The 24,667-nt window shown below is 38.8% G+C and overlaps 1 protein-coding gene and 1 long non-coding RNA gene across 3 annotated transcripts in view; one reads left to right on the plus strand and one right to left on the minus strand.

The window, feature by feature from the left end:
* Positions 1-752: 752 nt before the first annotated feature.
* Positions 753-7,593, plus strand: LOC135416121 (uncharacterized). 2 transcript variants are annotated; one of them, XR_010431444.1, is made up of 4 exons: positions 753-990; positions 3,422-3,603; positions 4,561-6,128; positions 7,408-7,593. It is a non-coding gene; the product is annotated as an uncharacterized LOC135416121 (long non-coding RNA). The 2 variants fall into 2 exon arrangements; XR_010431443.1 differs by lacking the exon at positions 7,408-7,593 and having other exon boundaries at positions 4,561-7,162.
* Positions 2,237-24,667, minus strand: part of CEP128 (centrosomal protein 128) — a 181,196-nt gene continuing 158,765 nt past the window's right edge. Inside the window, exon 27 of the mRNA XM_064658899.1 lies at positions 2,237-3,550. The gene's annotated coding sequence lies outside the window, so the exon portion shown is untranslated. The remainder of the gene's footprint in view (positions 3,551-24,667) is intronic.

Below are 24,667 nucleotides of genomic sequence, written 5' to 3' on the forward strand. Positions count from 1 at the left end.
CAGCAGGAAAATACCAGAAGGACTTGGATCTACTGAATTCAAATTCTTTTTTAATTGAAGAATGCTGTCATTGTATATCTAGACACTGTAATATATAGGAGAGTGAATGACTTCCTCCAGTATAGTGCAGAGTATTTCGCTCAGATTTTGAGACTGTTGACAGCCATGTCAGAGTTTGATTTTCTGAGAATGTTAAAAGGAAAATAGATGAGGTTTTAGATGAAGAGGACTATCAGTTATTTTTATTTCCAGTTCCTTGGGACAGGAATTTATTTCAGAAGACAGAGAAATAGCTTTCTGTTTAGTACCTTAGTAAATTATTAATTCACATAAAGATTCCAGCTATCCAGCTGGACCTAGTTTGAGTCACTAGTTATTGTGATCATTTCTGTTTTTATAAGTGGGAATGATCAGATCATCTCACATATTGGATTCTGGTCTGCAGCACTTTATAGTATATTTCAAAAACTGTATTAAGCTTAGCTCTATAGCTCCCTGACTATTCTTTGAAGAATATTTGCAGGGATGAAAGAATAGCACAAAAAAGGCTTGTGATAATGGTACTGGTGGCAAATAGTATGGGTAAAGCAGCAGGAAATACTTGCTTCACCCTCCTGTTTGTGAGACAATGGATTATTATATTAATTATTGGCTCGGACTAACTCAGGTGTGTGTAGGGGAGTGGGAGGAACATGTCAAATCTCACAGAGGTGAAGTGATGCCCTGTCCCACATTCCAGCCCCTGTGAGACTCCTAGGGCAGTCCTGGAGCAGCTGGCAGTCACCAGACATCAGGAGCACAGCCCATACCACACCCTGGAGCCCCTAACCCAGCCCCAGATTTCAGCACAGCAGAAGTCCCACCTGGGAGCAGGGGGTGTGGCCACAGTGGGGCCAAAGCACATAAAAGCAGCACCATGTGGTCTCTGTGTTTGTTTGAACCCTAACACCTGTACACGTGGAAGCTGGACTCTCACAGGACTCTCTAGTGGTAGCTATGATTTTTCTCTCTCTTTCTTTAGTTTTCTCTTAATCTCCTTTTTTAAAAGTTTGGATAATGTGGGACTGAATGGGTTGGATTTTGCTAAGTTGGACAGGTTAGCATGTGCTAAGTCAGTGCTTTGTGGAATGCTTTATTTCGGTTGTATTCAAAAATCCTCGATTTTTATTAAAGTGTAGAATTATTTGGCAACTATTCATAAATTGAGAGGTAGCATTGCAAAACTTCAAACACCAAGCAACTGACAACTTTTAAATGTCGTTACCTACACTGCTGCTCCATACTTGTTAAATTACTGGAAGGCACTGTTAAGGAATGTAACGTCTGTTACTGGACTATGTGAGGATTTATTTCATGCCTAAATAATACAAATATATTAATCTATAGTGACTCTTCATTTTTTAATTTTTTTTTAAATATAGACTGCCACTTGCAAGAGGAACTGTTGTATTTTACATGTAACATTTATATTTTTCACTCACAGAATTACACTAGCAGCATAAAACTGAAAACACAATCAACTATACAAGAGTTTACACCCTATTTGTGTCATCAGTGCTCCTTAACAATGTCCAGATAACTATAAAAAATTATTTTTTCTTCTTTCTGTAGGCACTTAGACTTCAGGGCTTTTCCCAGTGTAATTTTAAGCTAGTATCAAAGTCAAGCATACATATTTTGAGGTACCTTTTTAATGACTATGAAATGTCAAAGAGAAAAGGTCTAGCTGTTGCCTCCCATGAGGATGATTACTTTCATAAATCACTGAATGTGAGTAATCCAATATTTGATTATGCATAACTTTCTTTGGAAAGCACAATGCTGGGGTATCTACCACTAATATTTATGCAGACTGAAAAATTATCTTCGTGACTGTTTTAATGAGCCAGCTGCCAAAGATTTCACTGTGATGTAATTATGCTCTATTCTGGTTTTGTATTTACTTTTGTATATATTTCTGTAAAGTCAGTGATTCATTAACAGATTAAGTAGTGAGACAATATTTGTATATTGTATCCATACAGTATGGGCAGGATAAAAGTGAGACAAATGCACTAAAGAGTAGAATTCAGACCTGGATTAACATAAAACTTCAGACTGAAATGAAGTTCAGATGTGTGCTGGAAGCTAAGCTCTGAATAGAGTGTAGTATCTTACCTAAGTGTGCCAAAAATCCCATAGGCTGTCTTAGTAAAGTCTCAGCTCACAACTACAAAAAACTCATAGACTCCTAATATTCCACTTTCTTGATTTATTACACCTCTAATTCATATAAACCAGCATCACACTGTAAATTTAAGAGTTACATCACTGTGCACTATTCTGGAAAATGGTATCCTTTTAAGTTTTGTATGCAATCAGAAACAAACACAAAAGCAGGATAGAACTGAACTGGTTAAATAGAACTGAAATGCCATTCTGCCCCATTTTCATGTCTTGGAAATGCCCTCTTCCAAATTCTGCTTGAGCATCCTGCCCTTAACAAAGTCCCTGAAATACAGAAACTGAAGTTATAAGACCACCCTCGTTTGCACGCTGTAACAAGCCTCAGAAGCTGCCATCACTATTCTGCTTTCAGCAGAAAACACTGGCCTATCCTTGTCTCTCCTTCTGTAACATTTTAATTCCATAGGTATGTTATTTAACTTGGTAAAGTGTTTGTTTGGGGCAGTACATGGAATGAAAGACATTATAGAAATTAACATTCTATACTATTGCCTCATACTTTTCCAAATAGATAATATCATTGACACAAATGGCTGAAGAAAAAAGTCATGAGAACTGAGGATGTGTGGGCACTGAAATATTTCAGGAATTGAATAATGTTTTCCTTTCTCTGTTTAGTCTGACAGATGACAATGTGTCTTGAATGCTTTGGGACAGAATGATGGAGAAGATGAAAAAGCCATTTGAGAAATGCCTTTCTCATTCCAAATGTTTCACTTTGCCTTTCAAGAGTGTTTCCAAGTTGGGCATAATGTTTCTTTTAGTAATGGCAATGTATAATCCACATAAGGGGTAGCAGTCACAATGTATCCTTCCTGCCCTGCAAACAATGACTACAAGTTTAAACTGGTCTTTGGTAAGATGTTCTTCAGGAAATGTTATTTATTGTAACTTCTAACTGTGAATTACAATTATATTTGTAATTGGAGAAGCCTGTGGTTTTTCTTACCATGAGGAAATCTCTAGCATTTCTAGTAGCTAAAAATCTTCAGGCTTCTAGGAAATGTCCAACTTTTTTTAACTGTGCAAACTAGGGCCTTTAGAATATGAAACTCCTCCTTGAGTGAAGACAGCAAGATGCTGCTCACAACAGAGAACAGTTTACCAGTGCAATTTTCTCAAAGCTGGTCTCTTAATTTTGTATAAGTTCAGGAAATAAGAAGATAAACATTTTATCTATATTTGTTTATTGCAGCCCTCATCTTCTCCAGTGCAGACCATGGTCTTCTTGCAGTGAGAGTACATGGTCCCCTCTGTGCACACAGCCCGGGAGCCCAATGACTGCCTGCAGCACCCCATGCACCAGCTGTCCTCCACAGTCAGCCTGCAAGACAAGCCAAAGGCAGAAGCTGTGGGTCTTTTCCTCACTCATTGAAGGTACATAGAGCAGCAGCCAAAATGATGCACAAAAATGACAGTCTACCAGTTGAAAGTACAGCAGAAGTTCAATCATTAGTAGATTTACTAGTTTCAGGTCTCCATACTCTCTACCAAAGAGCAACCTGTTTTATATTTTTCTTAGCATTACTGTTCTATCTAAAGATAACACATTATGCTATAACATACACACTACACATACACACTATCTATTGTGCTGCTGGTGCCTTTGAGAAAGCACGCAGGATCACTCTCAAGGAGAAAAGACAACGCAGAAAGAATCTTGCCTTGCAGAATATACCACCTAAGGAGTCTTTCTGCTGTGCCTTTTGCAACGGACGTACCTGTCTCATATTGGCCTTTTTAGCCACCAACGTGCTTGTAACAAACGTGGGTAGAGCCCTCCTCAAATCTTCGTTCACGAAGCCCAGCCATGGTATGCTATAAACAATGACTTGTGTAATGATGTGTGCAAACTCACAAAGATTGAAGGACTTTGAATTAGTGAAAATCTCATATTTTTCAAATATAATATTTGCCTGAGTCACACTGAAAACAATATCTTAGGTTTCTCACAAGCTCAAGAGTACAAACAAATGATTTTGGAAAACACGTTTTCTGTGCTGCCTTTAAAAGCATCTTCTCTGAGTTTGCAGGTGCTGAATGAAATTGGTACTTCCAGTGCCATCAGCTGGCCTAGGCTGACCTAGATAGATGGGTTGCTCTGAAATCTAATAGTCCAGAAAACATTCAGGGATGCCCCATGAGAAGGAATCTGGAAGTCATTGGAAACCTACTAGGGACAGTAGTCTGAACTCAAGGACTTCCAGACCTGCTATGGACAATTTTAATGATAAATCCCTGTAGCACAGGCAAATTTTAAGGTTAAGGAATGGAAAATGCTTGAAAAAATATGTGAATTTAAATTTCAGAACAAATATATTTTGTCCTTGATAGATCATTTACTATACTGCAAAGAAGGACTTGGGGGTGCTGGTGGATGAGAAGCTGGACATGAATAAATGGTGTACACTTGCAGCCCAGAAAGCCATCCTGGGCTGCATTAAAAGAATCCCCACCAGCAGGCCAAGGAAGATGATTCTGCCTCTCTACTCTGCTGTCATGAGACCCCACCTGGAGTGCTGCATCCAGCTCTGGATCCTCAGCACAGGAAAGACATGGACCTGTTGGCACAAGTCCAGAGGAGGGCCACAAAAATGATTGGAAGGCTGGTGCACCTCTCCTGTGAGGATAGGCTGAGAGAGTTGGGGCTGTTGAGCGTGGAAAAGAGAAGGCTTCAGGAAGACCTTACTGCAGTCTTTCAATAATTAAAGGGGGTTTATAAGAAAGACAGGAACAGCCTTTAAGCAGGGCTTTTTGCAGCAGGCTTTAAACTAAAAGATGGTAAATTCAGACAAGAAATAAGGAAAAATTTTTTATGAGAGTAATAGGTTGCCCAGAGAAACTGTGGACGTCCCATTCCTGGAAACATTCAAGGTCAGCTTGGATGGGGTTCACTGCAGAGGCAATTATACTAGGTGACCTTTAAAGGTCCCTTCCAACTCAAAGTATTCTATGATTCTATCCTCTTAGCAGATCTTCCACATCAAAATTGTTACAGAAGACTTGAATTCTACAAGTTATTTTAAGAATCCACCTTCAGTTTGGTTAAGACTTTAATTTCGTAACACCCTAAAATATATGTCAAGAATGTAGCTATCTCACATTACCATTTTTTTGTAAAAGTGGCAGCACTGTGCTTGCAAGAGTTACATGGAAAGGCAGATCACCTTGCTTGAGATATGTCTGTAAAAACAGCTGGTTTTCTTTTGCAGTGCAACATGAAACAGGGACTGACTGAGTCAAGTTATAGAAATTTTCCTTTCTAATAAAATTGAGGTTAGACATGGAAAATTATCACTTGAATAAATGAGAGCTTGGCGCTTAATAGAAATATTTCAGAGAACTCAGGGAAATTGCCTATCCTCTTCCTGAAGACAAGAGACTAAAAATAAAATAAATGTATTTTCTTATGACCCAATTTGTAATGGTTTTAAATTGTTTAAAAATGCATGGGTAAATCTTATTTTTAAACAAAGACATTTCTAAAAACTTTAGATGGTTACAACCTTTTAGACACAATTGTTACTTGCTACGTGTGATCAGTTTGAAGTAGACTATACTTTGTTTCGATATGACCATATACATTTCTGACACCTTAAAAGCAATGATTACATTCATTATCTCTAACATTTCAGCAGCATTAACAGTTTTTATAAGAAATACAATATTTTCATTTAAAGGACATTTTGTCCCCAAGAAGGAAATTGTTTATTTTAAGGTAGGGACTTATAAAACAATAAATCTAACACTTTGTTTTTCTTTCTGCTTCCCTGGCTCAACAGCAAGAAGACATGAAAGGACTGTGTCCCGGAACAGGGGAGTCCCTACCTACAGCTTGTGCTGGAGTAGTGGCACAGGCCTGCCCTGTAGATCCAAAAAACCTTTCCCAAACTTCCAACTCTGTAAGTCTTGGCTCCACAGTAGCAGCCTAAGACCCCTTCCAACAGGGTGGTGAAGCTCAGCCAGGCTGCAGACCTGGAGTGCACAGCCCTACCCTGGAAATGTTCCTGCAGCTACCTAACCCAGAGCTGCAGACACTGCCTGGCAGCGTTACATCTGGCCAGGTTCAGAATCCAGGTCAGGCTCAAATTCTCTGAAAGTTTGTTAAAACTGAGACATTTTGGACAAGACATTCAAGACTCAACAAAAAGGCATTTTTAAAGTAAATTCTTTAACTGTACAATTCATAACAAATACCAACTCTGAGTTAACTCATTAAATAAACAGCAAAGGGTTGAATTTTGGCTGCCTTCAGCACCTCTCGTCTCTAGCTCTAAGGAAGGTATCAGTTCTCTAGTGAGAGGCTAATTAAGCCTCTTGTTTCTCTTGATACTGTCACTAATAGGTATTATTCCCCACAAAAGGCTCTGACACAGGAAAATAATTATTCCCATTTTGAAGCCAAAATATAAAACACTATCTGTAACTGATGTGATTGGTACAGGATATCCATGGATGCACCAGGACATTAACCTGATTTTTGAAGTTCCTATTACAATCTGCTTCGCTGACCTTAGAATTTCTGTTTCCATCGTTTTTTGCCCTTACTGCAGCAGTACAGTCTCAATGCCACATTTTTGTCTTTCAGCTGCATCTATTTAATTATGAGTTAGTACCCCAAAAGAAGAACAAAGTGATTATACTTCTATGTGAATTTTCAGGATCTTTGTCTGGTTATAGATATATGAATGAAAATAATGTATGAGCATATAAATAGAAAATTAAAGCTTTATTGTGGCTTCTTTGAAAGTCTGGAATGCATCTCAGAAGACAGTAAAGGAAACTGGAAAAAAGGCTTTGTTTCAGCTGATAAATGTCTGTTCTCTCAAGTTTAAAATCCATGGCGGAACAGGTGAATGAAACAAGCCCACCAACAGTGGCTAAATCTATTAACTTCATTTTTATTTTGAGCATAAGAATACTTTTTTAAAAATTAAAAAATAGTTATAAAGATATATATAGAGAGAGAGATCAAAATAGCTAAGATTTGAGTATTAAATGCTGAATTATTCTGAGAATAAACATAATATTTAACATCACTATTTTGCCAGAAATATTACAGTTTTTTTCTTTTGTTAGCTGAATGTGGATTTTGAAATAGAATCACTTCCTACAGAGCTGCTTTTGAGGGTCAGAAAGATCTAAACTACAGCTTCAGAACATCATCTTCTTGCATTACAGAGTGATTTCCCAGCAGATGAAGAGGGGCTTTCCAGACCTGTTTTCTGTGCCATCAGAAGTATCTCCAAAACTTAGAAAAGTTTATTCTCCTTCTAAGTGTAAGAGTAAAGAGGACATCCAGGAAACATAAAAAGCCAAAGTGCTGAAACAATGGTGGAGTATTTCCTGGTAAGATGAAGAAATGGGGTGAGGAGAGCATGTGGTGGGTGGGATCTGACATGGTTTTGTAGGTATTTGCACTTAATAGTTCACTACAAGTTTAATTCCCTATTTAATTCACCCAAAGTCCTCTGGGGAGGTAAGCACCTAGTTGCCATATGTGTAGGGTGGCGGGTTTTGTGGAGCTTTAGTACTATCCCGCCTCAGTGACCCTCACTGCTCCACTTGCCTGTACTGCAGACAGGACATTCAGAAGCAGAACCTTTTGTTCTAGAAGAGGAAGGACTACAGCAAATCCTAATCCTTTGTTTTTGGCATCACAAGAGTATCCACAGCAACTAAATGTGATGTGATACAGAAAGGAATGTGACTTCAAGTGCCAGCAGCTGGTGAATGCCTGAGGAGCAAAAATCCTGTTGTCATGTGGATACCCCCAGCAATGGCATATGCACGAAGCAAATGAAATACACACATCTGAAATATGGACAGAAAAAGTTGGTTTTCTGGCAAGAGTAATTTCTGCCTCAGGATACACTTTAGTCACCACAACAAAACACTGAGAGGGATGAAGCAACCCCAAGATGGCAACAAAGTTCCCAAGGCACCTCAGTCAATCACTGGTTGGCTATTAGTTTAAAAGGTCAGTGGCAAATATTAGTAACTACATCGATTTTCTCCATTTCCCACTCTGTTTTCAGAGTTCACTTATTATCTGTGTTGAATAAACAATACAGATGAGAAAACCAAGGATAAACCCAAAGTCTGGAGAGAGCAGTAAACTGCTTAGAAGTTGGCCCTAGAACTTTGGATTTGGGAAAGTTCTTTTCCCAGACTCACCTCAGATTTGACTTAAGAGCATGACAAAGACCTTTTTGTTGTGTCTCTACAATACCTAGCACAACGGGGCCCTGATCCATGACTGGAGCCTCTAGGCATTGCCACAGTACAAACAAATAACAATAGCTTGCAGCCAAAGACATTGCTGGGAATTGCTTAGTAGGCAAACAAGCTTCTTATAGAAGTGTGTGCTCTGAGCATTTGCTCAGTTCACACAGCCTGGGGTTTCAGAACATTCTTTGTTGAAAAAGCAACCGTTGGCAATATCCTCTTGACCCTGACTCAGGGCCGAGACAGAAGATATTAGACCCACTTCTCTCTATGTCTTACAGCACTGAAACAGACTTCCAGGACATGAGTTTGGTGTGTGTTTGACCAAGGACTGCTCCAATAATGTCACAGCAATTATGTAAAACATCTACGCTTTGAGCAAATGCATAGTAGGAAATCTTTACACTACTCATCTACCTCTCTATGTAATGCATAAATAGATAGGACTGAAAAAAATCTGCTGGTTCAGGCATTGGGCTGGTACACTTGTACCTGTTTCCTGGCTCTGGCACAGATATTTGCATGCCCTTTGGCAATTCACTTCACATATCTTTCTTTTCCTCCTTAAAACAAAAGTAAAACAAGAATACTTTTCCTGCCTCACAGGCATCATGAAGATTCCCAAGCCTTCTTACACATTCAGATGCTGTGTGATGAGGCCAAGGAGATACCTGGAAACTTAGACAAGTCTATCTCTGAATTTGGAGTAAGAACTTAAGTTGAAGCTATGCAGAAAATAATTCTCAGGTTGCATTGCTTCCACTGCATTTTTCCTCCTAAATATGGATGGGTCTGGCTTCAAAAGTATTACATTATTTCAGTAATTCCCCAGTTCCACTGATTTTTTACTTTCTTCAATATTTAAAAGACAGGGTCAGTTTTAATGTGTACAGATTGTGTGAAAGCTGAGCAATAATCTTGACTTTTGAAAAATACAGCTGTCTTTCTGTGTCTAGGTTCCTGCCCTCAGGGAGAATATCCAACATGCATTTTCCAGATCATTAGATATATTACACACCAAGTCTAACACAAGGTTTTTGTAGTTAAATCATATCAGTAGAGCCCCTCTCTGGAGTGCCTTTGCTACTGGGTATTAGTCAACCCAGACAGGGTAGGGCTGCACTCTGGTTCTTGCACTTCAGTTTTGCCAGTATTTTATATGAAGAAAACTCTGTCTTCACCTCAGATTTTAGACCATGATTCTTGTTTATTTCTATCTAGAACAAAGTCTGTATACAAAGTCAATATATTTTATCAGATTAACTAGCAGCCAGGTTTTGAGGCACACAGGTCATTCTTCATGCCTCTTTTTTCACTCTCTCCCATTGTAGGCCTCATCTGACAAAAAAGACATTTCAATAAAGTCATTCCCTGGTGCTGCAGCTGCCATCCACTGGGACAAAAAGACGAAAATGTGGCAAACATCACTACTCTATGTAACAACTGAAGAAACACAGAGATGCAAGTGGGCCAACTCCCTAATGGTGCACAGGCTCAGCTGTAGAATGGTATAGCACCATCCTGGCTCCAAGAACTAATTTTTACTGTCTTGAGCAAGAAAGTGAAAAACTATGAGTCCTGATCATTCTGTTTCCTTGTACATCAAGAATTTCTTTAAGGCATACAGATATACACAAACCATTTTTAATTCTCTTACCAAAATGCAGCAGTTTTATTCCCTGTTAGTTGTTTTCCCATCTACCCAGCTGTTCTGTCTCCCAATTATTTCTTTCAGAACAGAGGTATCTACATTATTGATCTCTTTGGATATCTTGCCTTCCTCTGCAGCTGTCTCTGTCATATATGTTCCACAGAGAACAATTCAGGTGTTTTCAGAATGTTCAGGCAACATATCTGATACATAACCTGGTTATCAGCAGAGTTACATACAACCACAATGATGATGGGTGATGGTAGAAGTGGGGAGTTGCAATGGTTCTCCTGTTATATAGGGGCAGCTGCCCCACAGGGTAGCAGAAATATTTAAAACTTCTGCCTTCTGGCAGCATTGCTGCCTCTCATACTAAAGGAAGGAGATAAAAAAGTATAGGCAGAATGTAAGGATCCAACCTGTCTCTTCAGTACGGAATTGAAAGGAACTATGTCTTCCATATAGACATAGGGGTAACAATAGAGACAAAATGCAGACATTTAGGGGGAGAATTAGAGTATAAGAACACCTTTAGCAATTTAAAAGTCACAGCACCATTAATGATTTTTTTTCCAGTCAGATCCAATTACAACTGTTTACAGAGTCCTTTCTCTTTCCCTCAGAGGCTTTGGCTGAATTCCCATAATTTCCGGGACCAAACCCAATTATGCCACTGACCACAGCATTCTGACTGCTTAATGCAATTCCATGGCAAGGACAGGGAACTCCCAGAAACAAGAAAGGGCTTGATTTGCTCCACGCTGTACCTGGAAACAGCTCCCAAAGCAATATGTTATGCCAAATAACTATGCCCCAGAGCGGCCAATTAGTTTGTGCAATTCTAGATTAAAATAAAGACTATTCCTTACCTTTTCTTTTTCTAAATCATTTTTTTCCAGGTAAAAAATGTTGGCAAAGTTTCTCCTTGGCTGAAATTTCAGAGCTCTATAATCTTTGTTCCAGTATTTCCATGAACACAATGCTAGGAGGGAATAAAAAGGTGGTGAGCTGGGGGGAAAGGGTGTTAGAGGTGAAGGAGGATGTAGCAGGTTAAGCTTACAAAGCACTTGTACATATCAGTTCTTAGGAAAATCCCATGTTATCCCAGGTCTGACGCATGTCAACAAGTGTGCTTACTCGTGGTGGCAAACAAAAGCGTTTGAAATGCACTACAAGATGATTTATTGACTTATTTCATACCATCATTTCTGTTTATATCAACATTCAGAAAAGTGCTATGTAATTCACTTTTTTCCTTGGCCTATCTCTTCTACTCAAGATGGTTATGAGCTTTTCTGTCATTTATAGAGTACCATAAGTTATTAGCAGCCAAGGAAAAAATATACAGGACAGAATAGAAACTCTCCCTAGTAAAAAGAGTTGAGTGTCATACGTGAGTATAATGCAGTTCAGTCAGTACAGAGCAAGCACAGTGGCATGTGATGGCTGCAGCAGGAATGCTCTGTGGAACAGATGGCATGTCAGGAGGGCTTAGTCAGAGCAAAGTGAGGTGAGATTTGTAAGAACTAGCATTTCTAATAAGCCATTTGGAAAACTCTGAAAAGAAGACACTTTGAGGGACTAGGTTATGAGAAATGCAACCACTGGCTAAAATTAACCAAAGTATGTGCAGACCAGCAGGAAAGTAATTTTAGTTTTTATGCAATGTATAAGTAATGCATAAAGATCTTCAAGAACATAGGGCAAGTATGGGAACATTTGAATTTTCAAGTCTTCTAACCTGATTAACAAAAATTTCATCACATTAAACATGGATGCTTTTCAGATGGGCAAAAAAAAATTAGCATTTGCTAATTAACCATATTGTTGACTGTTCCTCCAAACATTACTCAGCTGAAGTTAACTTTGTGTTTTACCTTACATGGCACAGCACTTTTGGGAAACTATTACCATCACAAATGTGGTCAAGGCTTCATGGTCAACTGCAGCATCTCAAAATCTAGTGTCATCACACAGCTTTGATTTTTCTTATCTTGAAAGTTGGTCTGACAAAGTTGAGTAAGAAAACAGAAGCAGACAATATCTTCTCTTCCATGAATGTCCCAAGAAGGTTTAAAGTGTAACTGTAGTATGCTTTCTCTTCAACCATTTCTTTGTTGTTGTTTCGGTTTTCTTTTTCATTTCTAAATCTCATTTTACTCACTCAGCACTCACCTCCTGTTTTCATCCGCACTCAAAAGCCAATACCCTGCTCAGTCCTAGGTCTGGCCAACATAAAAGGATTCAATCAGCCCAGCCCAGCATTCAGGGCTGAATTGCTTGGAAAACTGGACCTTGAAGGCCTAATGCTTCAACAATTAATCAGGTTTTTTTCCAGAGATTAGGAAATCCTCTGAAAAACCCTAATCTAACTAAACACTTAAGTAGGTGCCCTACTTTAAACATGAATCTCCTTTGTTGAGTGGAACAAAGAAATAAATATGAGACTATACTTGAAGGCCACAAAGGAAAACTGAAAGATGAGGCAGGAATAAGGTACAAGATTCTGATTCCTAATTGCATATTAGAAGTATTCATTCACTACAAGGTTCTCAAATTACTTCACCAATAAGCAGAACTGAAAAGATAATATATACACAATAACTTTCCATTGGCTCTTGGATGTAGTTAGATGAGATCTCACAGAAATCTGAAAAGAACAAAGTCTGTAATTCTTTAATAAATTCTCACCATTTTCCAAAGAGAAGTTACAGGTTGTATAGATAATAGGGATTTATTTTCTCTGGCCTAATCTTGATGATTTCCAGTAGGCACAGGAGTATTGTTGTCACAGCACATCAGTTCAATTGCAATATTACTGGGGTACAGAGCTGCTATAGCCTAAAGTAGAGGACTGCTCATCTGGATACCACATGGGCTTGTGTGCTCCGGTATTATGCAATATGTGGCCAAGTATTTTGTCACAGGGAAACTGCTTGAGATGGAAAAATCTAGATGCCCCTTCTCACAGCTGCAGAGAAACTGGATATTTCTCCAATTGTACCCTTCTTCCTGAAAAAAAATCTAGTTGTTCGTGTTGTGACACTCCCCTGAGTGACTGACTAGGAGTGATAAGTCTTACTTGTTTCTGCTTTCTCCACATCTTTATTCCCATCATTTTCTTTTCTGTTTATCTCTCCATGGCCAGCCTTTCCTTCTCTTTCAGCTCTTCACTTCTATCACTCCTTTTTGCTTCAGTTAAGAGCAAAGAAATATACATGTTTTCCTTCTTCAAGTTGGGCTTTCATACACTTCTTTGTGACTAGAGGTTCCTATGGCTACAGCAACCTTCATGTGCCTCCACAGCTGCAAGGCCAAATACTTAAAAAAAATTTGAAAAGGAATGACTAGCTGTTATGGTTTAGGAATAGTATTCCCCGATTTAATGTTCACACTGAAACACTTCAAACCGTGTGTTTGTTGCACACCCACTTCCCCTGTCCCTTTCCCCCTCCCTCTGTGGCAGGCTGGAGAACAGAATTGGAGGCACTAAAGGTAAAATCACAGGTTGAGATAAGAACAACTTACTGGGAACAGCAATGAGATAAGAAAACAAACAGTAACAGCAACAATATTAATAACAGAGTGTACAAGATAGGCGAACAATTAACACATGAGTGTTTACCACATGGAAACTGATAATACCCCAACTGCTCTGCCCGCTACCTGACCAGAAGGGACCCTTCCACCACCACACCCTGCACATGACATGAGGTGGTGTAGAATAACCTCAGAATCCTAGTCATGTCCCTTCTGGCTACTGTAAGAATTAGCCCTGTCCTGGCCAGAACCAGGACACTAACAAAGAGGAGATGTATCCTTCCAATTCGATAGACACTAGCAGTGTCAATTCCTTTATGTACCCTCTGTTCTTTAGACAGTATTATAAAATTGTGGATATTTCTATTATCTATAGGTATGTTTAAAACTTTTTTTTTTAGTTCTGTCGAGGTCTCTATATTTAGGCATGTTTACCCCTAACTTTATCTCCTGTCCATTGCCCTAGCACAATTTTATCTGGTCTCCTTGAAGGAACACCTTCCAATACTATGCTACTGCTTGCCTGTCTGTCCCTCCCCCCCACCGTAACTTCTGTAATCTGTTTACTTTTTACAGCCAAAACCAAGCACACATTACAGCTCTCTGAAGCAGGAGATATCCATGTATTTTCTGAAAATCTGGTAGCTAGAGAGATGGAAGACAGAAGTTAAGGGCTACCTGAAGGAAACATTACATTCTGTGCATCATAGCTACCAGTTCTGTTTGATATTCCAGGATGGTGCACTAATCCGCATGGTGCACCATCCTGGCACTATTATATGCACATAGATGGTGCAATAATCCACTATCCTGCCTGTAAAGAACAAAGGTTAAAGATACTCTGACAAGTCTCATTTGGGTGCCTAGAACTACATGGAATAAACCCATATGTGGTATTCGTTGTATCATTTTTTTTGTAAACATTTATGGTGCATTTTGACTCCTCTTCTTGGAAGCTAATTCACATACATAGCACAGAGTATTTGTATCCATTTTTCAAGTGGTTACATTCCTTTCTGTTTGCATTTCTGCTTTTCAGAAGCTTTCATGAATCTGTTAGGGGCCAATTTATGGGGCCAATAAAAGTTCAGGTAGTAGTAGATTGATCATGGCATTTCAGGACAGAGATGTAACAATTCATTTCAGAGACCAGTTCTCGCATTAATTCACCTTCATAATGAAACCGTGAGGCAACGAAAGACCACAAAAACCAAATAGTGATTCAACATGAGACAATGGGTCACTTCAGGTTTAGTGAATATTAAGATACTATATTTATTCTTCAAACACTCATACATATGGTGGAACTTGTTTTTCATGTACGTTGTAGAATTTGTATTGTGTGTGTTGAAAGACTTTTTTTTTTCATCTTCCTGGTAATGGGGAATCTGTGTTATTTGCACATTGCAAAACTTGTTCCACAGGTATGTTGTGAAATTTTATTGGGTATTTTACAGTTTGTGATTAATGTCATGTAAATGTTGTTCAGCTTAGCTTTGTGTTTTCCTGATTTATGAGTTCTGCATGAATATGTTTTGTTATTTGATTTTCCTGGGATGCAAGGCTAATATTACCATTTAAAATGTCAACAATAACTTATACTTTTCTTTATGAGCCTGCAAGAATTTTTGAAACACAAATATCTGTGTATATTCTTTAGCATCAAATACAGTAGCACCCAATCCTGGTTGTCTTAATTAGGTGCTTATGCAATAGAATTTACTGAAAATAGAGCTTCCACTTGCTTTTATAGAAATATGTGTTTATTTTTGATACTATCAGTGGGTAACTCCAGTAATTGTCTTACTACCAGGTGTTTTGAATAGGTAGTGACCGCTGGTTGGGAATTTAACACAGCAAACTGATATACATTGTAACCAACTAAGTTTATAGCCCAAGTACATGTATGGACCAGGATACTCTAAGTGCTGTCAAGGATTCTCAATGAAAGCAAAAGCATCTGTTCTTAGCATTTAAGCCTAAATTCATTTTCCAAACAGAGTAAATCGTGCCAACCAACACTAAACCTCCCCTGCTTCCATTCTATTCGCAAAGTGACAAAACTGGTCGTTTTCTTACTTAAGAAAATTTAGACCATTTTGTAGTTGAGGGTGAAATATATCTAAGGATAATACGAGTAGTTAAACTGTCAAGTGGCAGTCGCTACATGACTTCAAGGAACCTGTCTAAATAATTTCTCTTTGTCTCTATCTTAGTGTGTAAAATACAATGTGAAAGGATAAGACATGACGTACTACCCATCCCTCTTTTCTGCAGTTCCAAGCAAATCTAAGTTCTAGGCAATTAAAATATCTTAGCTTTATTTTAAAATTGCCACACTTTCATTATTTTATGTGAAATTACTTCAGTGATTGAATTAACAGCCTTTTCAGTTTCATAGGAAGCTACACCTCTGGTCAAAGTATACCAGGCCTAATACAATTAATGTCTTTATCTCCTTTTCACCACTTCGTTTGAAGCACTGTGCTTGTAAAAGAGCCATTTTACCATGCTCACACTTCAACTCAGCCCATTATTGTTAGTATCTGGATCACTTTACAAATTCAAACTATTACAATTGTCCTTCATATCTGAAATGGCTTCTACATTTCTTGGTTCCATTTGGAACCAAACAGGAGCACCAAAATACTCAGGAAATGTTTTCTTTGTAGTATATTTGGGACACACACCAAAAACTTAATTTTAGGAGCATAAGGCCATTTGGAAAAGGAGGCAAGCTATTGTGTTCTGCTTCACCAAAAATGAGCCTGAGTTTCCTTGAGGTTTGTCTACTTCTATGCTACAAACAAAAAGTTAATTTACATGGGGAAAAAACCAAAGGTATGTCTAAACTGGCTTCCCTTCCAAAAACTAGAAAGTATTTTATCTTACACAAATCAATTTTCTTATAATATGTCTCCCTGAACAAAGTTCAGGGAAGGTTCAAGAGAGGCAGGCAGAAACAGACACCTCTTCTGTGGCACCCTGATATCTGCATTACATTGGCATCTCAGTGGGGGTGGATTTTGCCCAGCATTTAAAAAAGCATTGTAATCTGGACTTTAACTTAGGAAAGTGCTCCCCACTCACCTGTGGAAGGGAGGGAAGGATGACCACTACCTGAAAGCACTAACTTGAAATCATGAACCTACCTGTTTCATGATTTCAGAAAGTTAACTCTGAATACCAAATTTTCTTTCCTTTTATCACCAGCCTTCAGGTTTGCACTCCTAGGGAAGCAGTGGCTGCCAGCCATGCATCGAGAAATCCTGGGATGTCCTAGGCTATGCCAGATCACAGCAGGCAGGAAACCATGCTGGGCTGTCTGAACCATGACTGCTTCAGGTCAGTAGATATTTAGCTTGCACATACCTGAAGTAATGTGTGCAGCATTATAATCACCCTTCTTAAATAAGCGTGTTTTTTTCATCCACGTGCGTACATTCCCACAGGGATCAAACCTTTTTCTTGGTATGCACATAAGATCTGCTGCCAACATATGAAAGATGATGAGCAAGAAGAAACTGTTGTTTAGTTTCAACAGAAGAAACTATTGTCTAGTCAGCAAATGAATAATTATCTTCTAATTAATCAAAGTGATCTTTAATCTGGAGAGGATTTGCTTTAGAATGGAAAAGTGCTGGGAAATAAAGTCAACCTCCTCCCTGCCCAAAGTTTTCTGTGTTTCTCAGACTAAACCAGAAAAAATTAATTTTGGAAGTTCAGAAATAGTTGATGAACTCTTGTTTCTTCCAGCTCTTGTGTGTTGTGTCTGCACTTCTGGGTTCCAGATAAATCTGGAAGTAAATGTGAAGTAATGGTCTCATGGTATTTTGGCAGGAACCTCTGGAAACCTCACAAAACAGTTTTTTCCAGACTGAAAGCTGATTTTAAAAGAACATGACTTCAGCTATTTAAGAAATACATTCTTTCTCTCAGAAAACTTACTTTTTCATGCGCCAGTAAGCATGATTAAAAACCATCTAATTGAAAAAACCATGAAGAAAATATACAAGAATCAGGTACAAAAATTTGTGGTGACAGCTCTGAGGGGACAATGTTGCATCTGAGACTAGCTCAACATTGAAGACATTTTGATACAGAAATAGAACCTATGTTGGGGTCTTATTTCCAGTGTGAATCTAAATTAATCTTTTAAATTGTCCCTTCCCTCCAGTTAATGTATTAACCTAGCTGTCTATAACATATTGCCAGCACATATATAAGCTTTAGTTGCTGTCACACCAGAATAGTCTCAGGGGGAATCTATACTTTCACATGCAAAACCAGCTTTAAAGACAAAGTATGTATCAAGAAGGTTGTCTTTCAAAGTGACAGAGTGCATTTTTAGATAAAATAAAGGAGCCACAGCTTTCAAAGTGGAAGGGACAGTTATGTAGCAGTAGAAGTCTTATACAATGGCAAAGCAGGAGGGCCTCATGTCATGCTATCTGCCTACTGCCCACAGTGGCTGGTTTTTGTTCCCTGGAATGGGGAAAAAAGACAAGATGATTGTAGCTCACTTTGCTTGTTAATTTTCTAAGTGATGTAGGCAAAGCATTTATGGTCTCTGTGCCTCATATTTCCATGTGTTTATTCAACATGATATAAATGTATTTATTTCTAAAAATCTGAGACCTTCCACATTTATATAATATATATGCTGGGATTACACATATTTTTACATTAAAAAGCCATGAGCATGAAGGTTTTTACTGGTCCCCATTATTCCTTTTGCTAAATAAGGATCAAAATCTGCAAAGTGTATTTTGATATGTACAGTGTCTTGACTTCTCACTAATTTCAATACTCATTGTCTGTTGTTACTGCTTCAGAATTAAAACAGCTGTTAAAATCATGGCTTTGTTGAAGACAAGGAGAATTTTGTCTGGCTCAGTGCTTAATAAACATTATGTTTGGTAAGACCTGATTGGTTTTTCCCAAAATTTTTTCACTGCTTTATTTCTGAGTATTTAAACACATTTGACCCTGCTTCTTACAGAGTACCTAAATGTTATGCAACAGTAACACCAATCAATATCGAGGTTGTATTCTGTGCCACTGAACATTCATTCTTTCATTATATTTGCACAGAAAATTCTACCACAGAAAGTCTGAGTGAGAGGAAAGCATTTGCTTATCCCTGGCAAAGGATTCTATGTGGCACCTCTTCGGTGTGTGAGCAGCACCACAACTCATTTTACATGGTCACTTCCAACAAAGCCATTCCAAATAAAAATCACTGCAGTGCTGCTGACACACTGATCTCTAACCACAGGTAATGCTGGGGAACAGAATTTATTCTGTCTACTCATAAGGGTATGTCTAAAATTAAGAGTCCTCCTGAAATACATAGCAGAAAGTTACAAAACTTAAATCAGGATCACACTTCACTGGAAAATAAGTGGATGCAAAGTTTTAAGCCATGCAAAGCAAAATTGCAAGGCATGTTTTCATGAACCTGGATGTCAGATAAGATTTCCAAGTTTTGCATTTAGATGTTTGATCTGACATCCAATTTTCAAGAAATAGTATTAGAGAACAATGTTCACATGATGAAATGTTCAAAAGAATAAACCTGCTGTTCTGAAGATGAAACAACACTAAGTCACCTGCGCCTTTATAGCCCTTGGCAGGGTTATATGCACATGAAGAAATGCAGATGAGTGACTTAAAAGCATATCTGTTTACATATATAACATGACAAGAGTATATTTGCCAATAGGCTAATATTAAGGATCATGAAGGACATATCCCAAAACGCACCAGGGAGAAGTTGCAGAAAAATCTTGAAGATCCTTATAATAAACAAGCCATTAAGCAGATTCAGTGTCTACAGCTTGCTGATGAAAGCTGCTGAAATTATTATTCATGCTGAAAGTTCACCTAACAGTAATCTACTATGTGCAGTGTTTGCAGAAAAGGCAGAGGTGCCTGGATAAAAATAGGTGCCATGAATTTTTCTACAGGTATGTGACTCTTTAAGCTCCTCAGTAAAATGTCAACCAGGCTATATAATCACAAAACCACGTGTACACAAACGTAAGCCCACAAACAAACTTCCCATCCAAAAATCAGGTAAGCTGATTCGCTCTCTTATTGGGAAAATGAGAATGCTTGTGTTCTAACCTACTGCTGAGGGGAGGTGTCCTGGTTCTGTCCAGGACAGGGTCAATTTTTGCAGTTGCCAGGATGGGGCATGACTATGACCGCAGTCATTGCTGGGTGTGGGGAGAAGGCAGATTCTTCAGAGGAGAGGGGGTTCCTCCTGGTGGAGTAAGCGCGGTGGAGAAGTGATGGGGTAACGCCGGTTCTGAGCAGGAGAGAGCAGTGGGTGTAGCCTGGAGGAGGGAGCGGCCAGGTATTGTCTGTTGTCAGGGGTTTCCATGGTGGGCACTAATGTTTCTTTTTTTGTACTCTCTGTCAGTATTGCTACTGTTACTTTTCTTATCTCATTGATGTTTCCAATAAGTTGTTCTTACCTCAGCCCCAGTCTTTACCTTTTGTGCCTCTGATTCTCCTCTCCATCCTGCCACAGGGGAGGGGGAGACAGAGGGGGGAGCAAGAGGTACATGGCTTGGTGTGGTTTCAGTGGGAGGACTAAAGTAGAGAATGCGATTCCTAAGCCATGACAGGAGGAAAAGAGAATTGTTCACCATGAATACCCAGCACAGCTGGAAGGGACAGCCTGTATCCTAGACAGCCACAGAAGAAGGCTCTGTTTTCATCTTCTGCAATCATATTGGCAAAGTCCCTCCCAGACTATCGTGGTCTTCTTTTCCTAGAGAAGTGTAAAGACAAAGGCCAGTTTTCCAGTCCCCATCCTCCCAAGAATGACAATGGAGATGTTCTTATCATTTCCCTCATCCCAAAATTACTTACTGTTGTTTCCCCTTTCTTACCAGTCAGTCTCTTCCCATAGATGAGCCCTTAAGTGATGTAACAAGGTTCTGACATGAAGAACAGACACTTCTAGCTAATTCTTCTGTTTTATTGTCTTAAGCCCATATGGGCCACCAGTGACAACCCAGTGTAACCGCCTAGTTGAGTCTCCCATCTCTATAATGAATTGCTGACAAGACTTCCCTTTGCAAGGAGAGGTTAACTAAAGACAAAATATCCTAAAGTAGCAAGTCCAAAAAAAAAAAAGTAAGCCCCTTGAATTCAGTTGCTGCAAAACTGCTGGCTGCAATTACTTTCACTCGCAGCCCATGCAGAGCCAATGTTCTAAAACTGGGGTGTGGAAGGACAGCTCACTGCAAGTGATTTCTGTAGGCAGCCTAAATTGCCTGAACCAAGCAGCAACAATGACCCGTGCCTGCCTGACTTTCAGGTGTACAAAACATGACAAAGAAGCACACGTGGTCAGGAGTAAAATTTTGGCTTCTTCTTGTGTCCACAGAACAGAATGGAATTTGAGGACTTTGATCCTGACCTCTGGGCCAATACCAATAGGTGGCCTGAGCTGAAGTACCTCAGTTAAGTTATGAGATTTCTTTTTTAGGGGGATAAGGGAGGGTAATATGTGTTTGCAAAGCACTTTAAAGAACTTTTTGAGATGAAAAGGGTTGTTGCATTAGCAAACAGTTCATACATCTCAGGCACGTTTGTGTTTTCAAATGCTTCTGTGGCTACACAATCTTTGTGTTTTTAAAGTCTTTTTCTTTTTTCCCAGCAAAATACAGAAGCTTAAACTCTCTGATAATGATATGACTTCTGCCACTGGGGCCCTTGGCCCTGGTATTTGTCATTTATTCCACCTCTGTGTGGTGATTTTTATGGGAACTCTCCTTATGGCTAGCACTCCATCCTTAATAAAATGGACAGAACATTTTCTCATTAGAGCACATTCCTTCAGAGAAACTGTGGGAAGAAAGACATTAACAGAAGATTGTAACCAGAACTAATTAAAGGCAATATCTTAAATTATTTAAATCAGAGGGCTCTTTGCCATTAGCTTGAATGGGGCTGGAATGCCAGTCCAATTTTCCATTACATTTTCCCTCTTCCATCCTCTTAAAATAAGCATTCAGATCAGAATACCTTTCTAGAGGTCTAATGGACCTTTTCTTATTGAAAGGGATCCAGAGAGCTATGCAGACTTGTGTACTTTGCAAGCGTGATATAGTTCTGAGGTTCTTCATAGTCGCATTGGTGGTTTTTCTATATATCTCATTGATGTGTATCTCCTTGATAAGTACCTGCACCTAACAAATTTAAACCACATCAGCCCTCTCTTTACTCACAATATGAAGGTGGGACTTCGCAGCTGTTTGGTTTGCACACAGCACAAGCTAAGGGTTTTGTGACCCATGAGCATACTGCACAGAAGTGAAACACTACTGAGTCTTTTCAGGTCAGCAGAATGTGTTGACCCCCACTGCGCCAACACTCCTGCTCACACAAGAAGTGCCATAAAACCATCAGTAACCACAAGATTCTAGTTCTGTATTTCATTCCAAGCTCACCAGAATCTCAGAAATTCTTGAGTCTCAGAGAAATTTTTTCTGTGGGTGCTAAAAGTAGAAATTGTGGTGTTTGCTGCACCTGTTGATTGTTTATAAAGTTATAAAAAAATAGCAGATAGAAAAATGTCAGCAGGCATGTCTGCCATTCAGACCTCATCATCCATGACTGTTTTGGTCTGTTCGAGCTATATGCTGGGAGTAGTTTTGAGGTTAAGACCACTTCTAAATGATACCATTTGTGTTCTACACTAGAACTGTGTTGTCTCAGTTAATTTGTACTCTTCTGCTCTGTCATTAAAACCCTGCCTTTCTTGAATTATAAACTTTGCAAATAGTTCTGATGTTTTTTTCATAAAATATTTTCCTATCAGGTACATGCTTTAGCAAGGAATTAGTATTTTTCCCTTCAGGCTCTGTAACGGCATATACAGTTTGCTCAGCATATAGTTACCTGTTCTGCTACTCAGCCACAACACGAGAATTTGCATTAGGGCTCTTATGCTATAATTCTACTCTATATCATTTTATGTAACCATGTAATTTCGGGTTTTATATAGGCAGTTTTGTAACAACACAAACTCACAAAACTATATTTGGGAAAATTTTTCCCTACTGAGAAGCAGAGGGACCAATTTATAGTTAGTTTCTTCTGATTGTTTCTATTACCTGTTCTATCAGTGTGAGCTACCTAACCTCTGGGGATGAACTGATCTGCAGATGCGAGTGACAGTATTTGGGTGTTTCTCAAAAGGTGTATTTACATTGTCTTAAGTTATCAGGTGGTGGCAATTTAATTTTTCCCAAATAATGTGTCCTTTCAAGATGTCTCAAGATAGGAACTCCAGAGACATGATAAATAGTGAAATCATTTTGGAAACTGCTGCTTCATTCAATATCTGAACACACGGAGGTGAACAAGGAAGCTCTGGCAAAAAAAGACAAATCTACCTCTACTGCTACAATACAATTGCTTTTTAGCTGCAGAGAATTTCCATTCAGGAGAAATCAAATTGGGGATGGTGACTACCATGAAATTCACTGTGAGAGGGACTAATAGAAGAAAACACCTTTCAAGAAAACAAGATTTACACTGAGATCTATTAAATTCTCTTCATAGTCCTGTTGTTCCTTCCTTTTATATCAATATAATCACATTTCTTCAAGGTTATCTAAGGAACCTGATACATGGGGCCAAAAAAAGACTTCAGCTGGTAATATATAACCACTTTTCTGACATTGCAATGGAATATCTTCCATTTGATTAATCTATTAATAGTAAAACATTGTTTATAAATCAGGATGGTTTTCAGCATCAAAGCAGTTAAGGAAAGCCAAACCAACATTTTTTCTCCTGTCAGGTAAGCCAAAAGCATCTGTGATGAGCTATCTGCCTTTAGATTTAAGAAAAAAAAATCTTGACTTTTACATTTTGCCCATGTTTGTATTTTAGTACAAATGTAAGAAACAACAGCAAAATAGAAACAAACACCATAACTTTCCATCTGGAATCTCAAAATTAGCACAAGAAACTCAAGATGCTATGTTATCTTTGGCTACCATAAGGTAGTAAATAATGGGTCACCCTTTCTCCCACACAGAGTAGTGGTAGCATTTCCTTCTACTCCAGTGGGAAAATACCAGGGATAATATACTCCAGGTATTCTGAGAAATTAATTGGAACTAGACCTCCCATTTCAGGAGCTCGTTAAATGTTCTTAGTCCTAAATGAGTTGGGCATTTCAGAAACATCCCATCTTTTCACCCTTGTTATATCTGGTAGTAATGCTGATAATATTTATTTCAGACCTAATGAACCCCATTTAAAATTGTTTACTGAAACTTGCCTCACCTCTCCTCAAAGGTAATGTTTGTTGTTTTTCACTGGTTGAAAAACTGGCTTTCCATCAAAGACATTTCCTAAAATTGGTGTGTAATTTTAAAACTTGTCCTTGAATTACCATTATACATTTCATTAGGGAAGTGTTTGATTGGCTCCAGATGCATGTGATAAAACTCCATGTGTATATAAACATTTTTATTTAACTTCAGTGACTTTTTAAAGGTTGGCTGCAGGAGATTGTGTTCAACATAGTAGTTACCTTAGATGAGCACTGCTTAATTTGTTGGTATTCCAGGAATATAAATGACAAAAGAGTGCTGCTGTGCCTACAGTCAAGGAAAAGGCACAGGAGCTGCACAAGAACTAGGCACATGTTCCTGTTTTTATATTCTACAGTCTGAGGTTAGAAAACAGGTTCAAGAGGGAAAGCAGAGCTCACATTTACTCTTTCTATCCCTCCCTCCCTCCCCCTCTGTCTTTCTCTGTGTCTGTCTGACACTGTGCCGGGGAGCCTGGGTTCCTTCCAGGGGTGAGTTCCCCACAATGTTCTCCATTTGGAGATTGCTCAGAAGTGGCCCAGACCAGACTAGCAAAGCACTGCTGAGCAGATAGTGCCAAATTAATTAAACATTGAACCTAACAGAACCATGGTGGCTAGAGCTGATTTTACCAAGCCCAAACAGAGGATGACAGCACAGAGCTAAACTTCTTGAT

The sequence above is a fragment of the Pseudopipra pipra genome, chromosome 6 (genome assembly GCF_036250125.1).
Source record: "Pseudopipra pipra isolate bDixPip1 chromosome 6, bDixPip1.hap1, whole genome shotgun sequence".
Lineage (NCBI taxonomy): Eukaryota > Metazoa > Chordata > Aves > Passeriformes > Pipridae > Pseudopipra > Pseudopipra pipra.